The following is a 7,203-nucleotide window of genomic DNA, read 5'->3' as shown; positions in this document are numbered from 1 at the left end:
ATAACTTCCTGATATATGGTCTAATATACTAGCCATAAAATTTGTATTTACAGAACTGATGGCTAACTAGCTGCACAAGATGATTCACCATAAATCAGTTAAGCAAAGGGAAATGTCTACCAAAAGGGATGGCCTTAGTTTCAGAACCACTCATCTGTTGTCCTTTTTGGCACTAATTAGGGCAAGCTTGATCTGTAGCCACCCTGTTCATGGCAATTAACTCAGTGTCTCCTTATAAGAGACTGCCTGTTTTTGTGTTCACTAGAACAAAAGGAAATGCATGCAGTTCATACAGCAGTGCCATTAAATTATTAAGATTCAAATTAAAGGGAAAAAGAATGGTGAGGGCACATGCCCCTTGGTGTATTCCACTGAAATCCTGCCCTGAACACTAATTCACTTAGCCGTTTGGGTATGGGTTTTTTGCATTCAGTTCATTGTGGAGGAGCCCTTAACATAGTTGCAGTGATAAAAATAAAAATATTGACGAGGGAGGGCTTTATTAAATTATTTTATTGTGATGAGGAAGAAGAAATAAATGAAGCCCTGAAACCCTTTCAACTTGAGTTACCATCCTGTGCTCTGTATAGGGGCTAAGAAACTTTTCTGCAAAGGGCTGGGTAAGGAATATTTTGAACAGGCTTAATTCACTTTATTTTTCTTGTGTAAAAACCTATGTAGTAGCCACAGCGCAAGCCTTGTCCACTGCACAGACACTCTGGTGTGAGTCTTTACAAGATGGTCCATGAATTCCTGATAGGCAGAATTGGTGAATGCAGTCTTTTCGAAGGTGGCCTTGGTGAAGTTGCCCAGGGTGGCAGTGCACTCCCTGGCTGAGGTATGGCATGGCAGTCATCAGTGCCAGTTTTCATCAGCAGCTTCTTGGGGACAGGGGTGGAGGTAATGCCAGTGACTCTGGGAGCAAGAATGAGGCACACCAGCACAGAACCATGGGATTGAATCATCTTGCTATGCACTGTGTATAGTTTGCTGATCTTGTGCCCCTAGTAGCCTCTCCTCATGGGCACAGTGGAGATGTTGGCAAGGATGATGGCCCCTAGGATGGCGGTGGCTACCTCTTTGGCGCACTTTACACCCAGGCTGACATGGCCATTGTAGTCCTTGATGGCAACAAATGTCTTGAACCTGGCCCACTGGCCACCTGGTGTCTGCTTCTGCACTGACATCATCTTCAAAACCATGTCCTTGAGGGCTGCCCCCAGCAAAATGTCAATGATCTCTGACTCCTTGATGGGCAGGGAGAAGAGACAGATCTTCTCCAGGGACTTGATCTTCATGTCCCTAACCAGACAGCCTAGCTTGGTTGACAGGAAGCCACTTCTTGTCCATGGCCTCTGATTCCAGAGTCCACAGGGTCGCTAGGCCCTCTGCCATACCAGCCTCATCTGGTGTTCTCTTGGAGAAGAAGCATGTAGCTGCATTCTAATAAAAATTTTCTTTACAAAACACGTGGCAAGGGAATTTGGCTCATTTGGTGTAGTTCGTTGACTCCTACTCTATGCTGTAGCACTGTGCTCTTTTTAGGTTCTTGCATAAAATCTTCAGTATATCCAAAATTGTTTTCTAAGAGAAATTTCGGCTTGGAAGCTTCACCTCCCTGAGGATGATGGGAAAGCCCTCTCTTTAGACAAAATGATCTTAATTTTGAAATAGATCATTGCCACCCATACACCAGTTATCTAAAGTGTGAAGCTCTCCATTTTATCAATGATATTGAAAAACTATATCCTTGGTCCCTCATTGCCCCCTGTATAACCTCAGCCCCTCTATGTGAGCAGCCTAGCCATTTATCTGTAATGGAGATAACAGAGATGACTCAGTAGGCATGATAAGAATTCATTACCCTAGATTTTAAAAAAATTAGCCTTGTATCAAGCTGTGCAATTAGAATATTTATTTTCATACAAGATTATTTTTCCTTCTTTAGAAATGCCTTCCAGATGCCCTAAATAGCACTCTGGCCTCAGAATCAGCCCTTAAGGCATTTGGATCTGGCTAAAAAGCCCATGAGAGTTTCTCAGGCATGGAAAGCCAAGACACTGTGGCAAAAAATGTCTTGAATGAAAGATCTCTGTGAGTGAGATCCCAGTAGAAAGAACGGGCCATCAAAGAAGGAGGCACCCTTCTCTGAAGGGAGGAGAGAACTTCCACTTTGACTATGGCCTTGTCTAAATAAGATCAGAGTTGGTGAACTCAAGAGGCTTCCATAGCCTTGGCACTCATGACAAGAGCCTCGGGTGATTACTGACATCATAAATAAGAGTGTCAGCTGTTAAATCAACAATGGCAGTCACTGTGCACCTGCTCCCCATGTATGATCTCTGTCCTTAATGTGTTGTACTATGCGAATTTACGGTAAAACTAGTGCTCAAACAGTACTTTATACTTTGTATTTCTGTATGGGTGCAAACTGTTGAAATCTTTAATTAGTATATACTAAGTTTATCTTCTGCATATAAAGATAATTGAAAATGAATCTTGATATGAATGGGATGGGAGAGGGGGTGGGAGATGGGATGGTTGCGGGTGGGAGGGAGGTTATGGGCGGAAAAGCCACTATAATCCAAAAGTTGTACTTTCGAAATTTATGTTTATTAAATAAAAGTTTTTAAAAAATGTCCTCACAAAATCAGTTTGACATCACTCACTCACCTTTTATTATGGATTATATATAAAAGTGACCATTTGGACAACAGAATTCCTTCTTTGTAAAACTTAGACATGTTTGTTCCATTAGATTGCTTTATGTCCTCTGTGTGCTGGTGCCTCTCGGAGTTCAGTGGGACGCAAAGTGCAACCCTTGTTAATCGTCCTGTTATTAACCAGAAAGTACAATGTAACTCCTCCCATGCTACCCCAGTCCATTTTCAGCTGTTTCCAAAAAGTGAAGTTAAGTACACTTTCAGTTGTTATTTCCAGCCTAGGTTTTCTCACCCAGCCATCTCTGTCTTTTCATGTTTGTTATCTTTACCTTTTTCTGGTTTTGCTGGATCTTATTATACTTCTATCTTAATATAGAATACCATATGAGTAAAAATAACTAATAAATAATGAAGTTTGGGCTAGTGGAAAATATTAAAGACCACAAAAAGACAATTTCATACGTGTTTGAAACTAGCAGAACAAGGAAGTGATCTCCACGCTGCCTCGGGCAGATGGTGCAAAGATAACAGATAACAGAACTATTACATTCATATTTTGCTTTCAAGCTCTACAGCAAGGAAAGTGGTCTGCAGGCTGCTGGGATGAGAATAAATAAAAACTTGAATTAATATTTTTGGGAGCTTTGTTTTTAGGGGACGTGTTTTTTTTTTTTTTCTTTCTTTCTACACTTCATCTCATTTGTTTTCTCCCTGTGAGGTAGTCAAAGCAGTTATTATTATCCTGCTTTACTGGGGAGGAAATTATGACTCAGCATTAAATGACTTGTCCAATTTACAAACACTGCAAAGCAGGCTTTGTAGAGATGAGTGGACAGTAAGACACAGCCTGGCCACTTTAAATAAGTTAGAGTTGCCAGTATCAGGTGCAAGTTCTGCCAGGCTACTGAGAAAACTGAAGTGTTGGGCAAATAGTAGTTGCGTAGAATATTCTTTCTGCATGAGTGAGTGTGAACTAAAGACTGGTCTCAATATCTACTGAGATTTTTCCAGAGGCCAAAAGATGAATGAATAAGGGAAATGTTAATCCATTTTTTTTTTTCAAAAATGGGATAGACTCCACAATCCACACGCACAGGTCACCTCTTCTCGTACGGTGAGCCCAGAAAAAGGCAATAATGGATTTTTAAGCTAATGGTTTGTGAGTATTAACAAAGGAATGTGGTGGCTACTAGGAGTGAACATAGATAGGTTCACCAGGAATGTCATGCCAGATTACTTTATTTTCTTGCTTTTGAAATAGAGCTACCTTATATGATCAGAGGCTGAGGAAGAAAATGTAATTTTCACAGTGATATCATAAAAACAGTGACTACTTGTGGAATGCTCAATAAAAGCCAAGCACTATTTGTGTGTTTCTTTCAACCCATAGCAGTCCCATTAGATATTTGTTTACCACCCCTTTTGAAGATAAGAAACAGGATCAGTGAGATCAAGCAGTTTCTGTCAAGTCACATTGCTAGTGAGTGACTGAGCTAGACTTGAAGCCAAATGTGTTTGACTCAAAGCTGTTGATAATAACTACTATACCATGCAGTGTTGACGCATTGCCAGGCTCATGAGATCTTGGAGGCTGGGTTAAACTTAGGATATACATGTTAGGTCACAATGGAGAGATTCACAACAGGTTGTAAACAAATGTAAAGTATGTTGATTAATATTTTGCTCTTAATCTGGTTGGCATTTGAATCAATGAGTTGGCTACACACACAGAAAATATAGTTATCACTGCTGCAGTTGGCAAAATCAAGAAGAAAAGCCAGTCCTATCACTGCTGTTAACTAACATTTGCATAGTTCTTCCCACTTTACAGAATACTTTCGATTCACTTGTCACATTTGATCCTTTGATTCTCGCAGCTCTGCAAAGGTTTGCTGCTCCATCACAGCTCTCTCTGCCTCTTTTTTTTTTTTTTTTTTTTTGTAATAGTGAGCAGAACTGCCGTTTAGTGAAATCAAGTGATTCGATCAGAGTCATACAGTGGAAATAATCTGAGGACTTGTGTTTTCTGTTATACTGCAGTAGACATGAAGTCATGATCAGAAACAATATCAATACATGCAAGTGGAAAGGCAAAAACAGATACGACGAAATATAAAGTTGAATGTATAGTCTAAAGCTGATGTCAAAAATATATTTGCTCAGTCCTTAGTCTAAATTAACCTTGCTTTATCATCATTAATAATGCTAACTTAATCTTGGGTTGGATTAATGCAAATGTAATGTCTATATCTTGAGAAGTAATATTCCCACTGAACCCAGAACTGTTCAAAACATACATAGAATCCCTGGTCTCAAAACTTAGTAAAAATATGTGAGCATAATTAGTATAGGTACGTTAGCCGAAACCTACTACGGAGATGGTGGGCAGCATGTAGAGGTGGAAGGCAATGAGGAAATGAAGAAAATTTCTACTTCTCTTCAAGATTTTGAATTACCACATGGAAGAGGAAAAAAGATTTTTCTATGTTAATGAAGGCCCAAAAAGTATGTCAGAAGGTCAGAGTTCAGCCTGAAAGAAAGAATATCAACAATTATGTAATGTCCAGTATATTGAGCTTTGATGTGAGGTTTTCTTAAAAAGATCTATCTATCTATCTATCTATCTATCTATCTATCTATCTATCAAAGAGAGAGAGAAATCTTCCATGTACTGGTTCACTCCCCAAATGTCTACAACAGCTAGATCTAGGCCAAGCTGAAGCCAGGAGCCAGGAACTTCATCCAGGTCTCCTATGTGCAGATTAGCAGGACGTTGGATCAGAAGCTCAGAGTAACCAGGACTTAACCAGGCGCTCCCCTATGTGATAGGATTTCCCCAGTAGTGTCTTAACCTGCTGCCCTACAATGCCTGCCCATGTTGTGATAATTTAATGATCCATGATGGAAAGAATTCCCTCAGAGACTGGATGGTCTTCCTCTCAGGAGTCAGGTGAAAAGTGAGATTATCACGAGTCATCATGAATTGTACAACAAAATAGTATTGAGTAATTAAAATGTTACTCTAGAAGGATAAGGATGATTCCTATTTTGGTTTTCACTTAGCTTCATGTAATGCTCAAACAATATTTCTTCTAAAGAATCCTCAAGAGGGTGAGGGAGGGACTAGGAGCTGATAGTAGGCTACATCCCACCTGACACGGTTAACACTCCTTGGAGCATTTTGCAGTGAGAAGCATCAGTGAGAGGTTCTGGTTAGAGCATTTGCACTTGTGCCCTTTGCTTTGATTGTACTTCCGCTTGGGTTTTTCACCAGACTCAGCCCCTAACTTTATTCAGATCTGCTCAAAGGGCACTTCATCAGAGAGCCACATGTCCCAAGTGGCAACCCTGGAAGCCTCCTCACTACACTATAGCCTCGCCCAGCAATACTGCTTCTGGTGTGCATACACACCCACTCACCCAATCTCCTGACATCTGCATCTAGGTTCCTTGACAGTGGTCCTTCCTATGGTGAATTGAATTGTGAATACCTTAGAATGTGGCTTTATGTGGAAAAAGGGTAGTGAACCATGTAATGAGTTAAGGTGTGGTCATACTGGAGTGGGGAGAGCCCCTGCTCCCATATAACTGAGTCTGAATAAAAGGGGAAATTCAGACCCAGAGACAGGCACACGTACACAGGGAGAACGCTATGTAGAGGTCAGGGTGCAGACTGGGGCCATACTTCCAGCCAAGGGAAGCCAAAGATTTCCAGCAAACCCTGAGAAGCCAGGGGAGAAGCAATGAGTAGATTCTCTTTCATGGCCACAGAAGGAAGCATCAAAGCCAACACCTTGGTCTCAGTCTCTTGGTCTCCAGTGGTGAGATAGTTCCTGATGTTTAAGCCTGTTCACCTGCTCTGACCTTTTGTTTTTGTTAATAGCAGCCCTAGCATAATGATGTTCTGCTGTGTCTCTAGATCTACAACTGTGACTGTTAGAGTAGGCATTCGATATGTTTGGAAGAATGAACGAATATATGTTACCTCAGGAAAGTGATCTGTTTTTTTCTATTCCTCATTCTTGTCGTTTGTAAAATGACATCCACTACAGTCTAGAAGATTTATTCAGTTCTCATCTATTCTACTCTGTTCATAAAAAGAAACACATGTGACAGAACAAAATTGATCATCTGTTAGGACTTATCAAGGAAGCGTAATCTGTATCTCTATTAAAAATACAGAAAGATTTGTGTTTTAGGGATAATTGAAATTTTAACTTGACTTCAGGCAAATGTCTGAAGCGAAAAGTTTCCTGCAATAGCTTTTAGATTTTGATCCTGTGTTTTTCCTTGTATCTATTTATAGAAACCAGGTCGGGGAAACTGTGTGTAATAGCCAATGCAATTGGACTGCATTCAGGCTCAAGTGTGTATCAGCGTTGAGTCTTTCTCACTGAGGAAATGGAGCATCAGCAGAGAAATCCTATGAGACTCCAATCAGAGTAGAATGCAGAAAATTGTCTGCATGATCGGGAAGGTTGAGCTGGCATTAGATTTATCCACGTGCCCCCAGGTCATGGGCTTGGAAGGATGGCCTGGA

The 7,203-nt window shown here is 40.6% G+C and overlaps 1 pseudogene; it reads right to left on the bottom strand.

The window, feature by feature from the left end:
- Positions 1–642: 642 nt before the first annotated feature.
- LOC100347663 (small ribosomal subunit protein uS5 pseudogene) lies at positions 643–1,298 on the bottom strand (annotated as a pseudogene).
- Positions 1,299–7,203: the final 5,905 nt, after the last annotated feature.

This window comes from Oryctolagus cuniculus, chromosome 5 (assembly GCF_051225735.1).
Source record: "Oryctolagus cuniculus isolate XC-2025 breed Fujian yellow rabbit chromosome 5, ASM5122573v1, whole genome shotgun sequence".
In the NCBI taxonomy this organism is placed as follows: Eukaryota; Metazoa; Chordata; class Mammalia; order Lagomorpha; family Leporidae; genus Oryctolagus; species Oryctolagus cuniculus.
Note: the sequence above shows the minus strand (reverse complement) of the source record. Positions and strands in the feature narration are given on the sequence as shown.